This window comes from Cnephaeus nilssonii, assembly GCF_951640355.1.
Source record: "Cnephaeus nilssonii genome assembly, chromosome: 8".
Classification (NCBI taxonomy): Eukaryota; Metazoa; Chordata; class Mammalia; order Chiroptera; family Vespertilionidae; genus Cnephaeus; species Cnephaeus nilssonii.
The window spans coordinates 47,584,304-47,588,138 of NC_137079.1; positions in this window are offsets into that span (position 1 = coordinate 47,584,304).

Below are 3,835 nucleotides of genomic sequence, written 5' to 3' on the forward strand. Positions count from 1 at the left end.
ACTCCCCAGTGCACGAATTTTGTGCACTGGGCCTCTAGTATAGATTATGTTTATAAAAGTTTAATAGTGATATTTATTTAATCATACTATGACTCAAAATTAAAAAGAATAGCTTTTTAAAATTATAATTATCTTACAAATTGTTATTTCTATGTAGACAATGCTTCTTTCCAGAAAAGTTATATTGAAAATTCTCCTCACATTTGCAGATAAAATAAAATTAAAACCAACTTTGCTACCTCAAAGTTTCCTGAGGAGGAAAATCTCCAAAATCAATTATGACATCTATGATATCTATGATAAATCATTTCCCATCCAGTATAAAAAGTATGAAAAAAAGCATTAAAGTAAATGAGGTATCAACAACATTTTGTTTTCCCAAATCAAACTTCATAACAGCAGGTTCCCTAAAATGCTGTAAGTGTAAAATTTGTTTTTTAACAAGAGTAAACTTGTTCTAAAACAAGGCAATTCCTTAGAGTGTTGGGTTTATGAAGGTTAAAGACTTATTCAAGTTTATTGAGTGATTTTGCTGAAACACCAAATATTCTGAATAATTGAAAACAAGTTGCTTTTGAGAACTCAAGGTACAAATGAAAGAAACATGTATGCATTTTTAAAAACATGTTATTGATAAACAGTTTTTCTGAATTATGTTCTTCTATAAAATATGTTATAGTGATATCTAGAGAGCCAGTTTCAAATAAGTATCTATTTGACTGTGCAAGTGTCAAAGGCATAGTAGTTAGCAAGAGTAACTAGTAGCTTAGAGTGTTAACAATGTAATCCCTTGAACTTTTAAAATTTGACTCGTAAAACTTTAAAAAGTAAAATTGGACTTTAAAGTTTTTGATAAAGTCTTTAAATTTATTCTTTATCACATAAGGTTTTTTTAAATGTACATGCTAAAGAATACATTGATTTATTTTAAGATGCATACACTCCCCTTTCAGCAAACCCTCTATTAGTAAACCACTGTTGTGTAAAGAAGTTTTAGATAAAGATCACAAAGAGTTGTTTGATGTCGGAGCTCTTAGTTCTCAACACCATGCAGATGCTCTGAATTTTATGTCCTAAACTTTTGTAATGTGCCATCCCACCAGGACAACTTATTTAGTGTGCTTCATGGTGAGTTGTAGCACAGGGGATTGAGTTATTGAACAATGCGTTATGATTCTTTATTGAAACAAAAGGAAGGTCAGGTTGAATACAACACTGACTTCCTTTTGAAGCATTAGCTTGACACATGTTATTGCTATATCAGGAAAATCCTTGATACGTGGTTTGTTTCATATAAATGTACTATGAAATGGCCTTTGAAAATGGCACAGCTTTCTGTGATAAAATCTCAGGTTTCAAAAGATGCAGTTCTCAACTTGTTTTATTTTCATATGTACTGTGAGGTATGGTAACATTTTAAAAGTATAAAATTTGTGTGAGAAAACTTTGAAATTAGCATTTGATCAAGTAAATAAGCTTGTTTAGCTTTCTCTTGGTCATGCTTCTCTTCAACCTGACCGATGAGAATAGTATTAGTCACCGATTTAACAATTTCTTTATGTACCATTGACTTCCAGCACAATGAAAAGAGAAGATCTTGTTTAAAATTAGAATTCTTGTTTGAGAGCATTTAGTGAGGTAAGGATGGCTTCATAAGAAATAGAAGATATTGGTATATTCAATAATTTTTATATAATATATAGAACTGCATTAGGAAATACTTAGGAATTAGGTAAATATCTTCTATTCTGTATTTTCTATGGAAATATATTAGAAAACATCTAAAATCATGCAAATAAATTAGAACAACTTTTTTATGTGAAGTGTTTATAGAACTAATCAAATTTTATAGATTAAAATCTAAAATAAAATCCCAATGCTCTGTGAAATTAAAAAAAAACAAACAACCCACAATACTTATGGAATTATCTATATACTAGAGGCCTGGTGCATGAAATTCGTGCATGGGGGTGTGTGTCCCTCAGCCCAGCCTGCACCCTCTCCAATCTGGGACCCCTCGAGGGATGTCTGGCTGCCTGTTTAGGCCTGATCCCGGTAGGATTGGATCTAAATGGGCAGCCGGACATCCTTCTCACAATCCAGGACTGCTGGCTCCCAACTGCTCATGTGCCTGCCTTCCTGATTGCCCCTAACCACTCTCCTGCCAGCCTGATTGATGCCTAACTGCTCCCCTGCCAGCCTGGTTGCCCCTAACTGCCCTCCCCTGCAGGCCTGGTCACCCCTAACTGCCCTCCCCTGCAGGCCTGGGAACCCCTAAATGCCCTCCCCTGCAGGCCTGGTCCCCCCCAACTGCTCTCTCCTGCAGGCCTGGGTCCCCCTCAACTGCCCTTCCCTGCCAGCCCGGTCACCCCCAACTTCCCTCCTCTGCCAGCCTGGTCACCCTTAACTGCCCTCCCCTGCAGGCTTGATCACCCCCAACTGCCCACCCTTTCAGGCCTGGTCCCTCCCAACTGCCCTCCCCTTCTGGCCATCTTGTGGTGGCCATCTTGTGTCCACATGGGGGCAGCCATATTTGACCACATGGGGGCAGCCATCTTGTGTGTTGGAGTGATGGTCAATTTGCATATTACTCTTTTATTAGATAGGATTTTAACATATCTAACCCCCCTCAGTTTTAGATGTTTATGAAAAATAAAATTAAACATCTAAATATGAGAGCTATAAATTTTGCCCCATATAACAAATCAAAATCGCATGGAAAACTAATTATGTTTGGAAAATTACTTATGCTTTGAAGAAAATATGCCTCATTCTTCACTATCCCCTATGAGTATAAAAGGAGTTTTCTGTACTAAAAAGAACGTTAAATTTTTTTCTCTGAAAGCTGCATCAGGCTAGGTTTGTTTGGGAACACCAAACTACTACAACCATCCTGAGAATTAGGAGTTTCATGTAGAAATTCAGGTTTCCACCAACGTGAAGGAGCTGAAGTTATGAGGATTAGAAAGGCGACCGCTAGGAATCAGATACCACCAGTATCACATGAAGTCCTGGAGTGGGGGAAGGAAGCCCCGCATCTCGGGAAGGCTGCAAACTCATGGCAAGAAGTGCTCTGGTCACCTGCCCCACCAGTGGCAGGCCCACCACTCTGAAAATCCTGCTTCTGCTTTACTTCCACCTTATAAATCTCTCATTGGTTTCTCACCTTAACAAATAGCCCTAAGCAGTACAGGAAATGTATGACAGCTTCTGAGAACTGATGGTGCTAAGGTGAGAACTGTGGTTGACAGCTTCTGAGAACTGATGGTACTAAAGGTAACAACAAACAAACAAGTGTCAAAAATACACTAACACTGTATTTTTACAGGGTATTGACAGTATATAAAAAATTGAAGTAAAAATGTTAAATATCCAACATTATAAGTCTTTGGGGGAGGGGGGTGTTGTGGGTGAAAGCTTTTAACTTCACATGGATAGATACATCAGGGTTTCTGAGATACTAAAAATTAAAAAATAAAAATGTTTCAAGTTTCTTCAAATATTGGCTTGCTGGACTGTCAAATATTGAACCTTAATCCATTCGATTTAAAGATTTTATTCCTCCTTTAAAATAAAAATGTCCTACAATGGCTAGTCTTGAATTGGAATTGGCTATATCATTACAATCAATTAAGAATCTGAGATGACATTTCGATTTAGGAACAGAGAAATGAGAACGTAAGACCACTGGCTCATTGAATGAAGAGCAAAGCAGGAAGATGGACATCCACATATACCTATTTTCTCTACTTGACTATCATGTTTGAAATGAGTCCAAGTTTTTTTTTTTTCTCAAATTTTCTGAATTTCAGAAGCACTTTTCTAGTCCTTTATT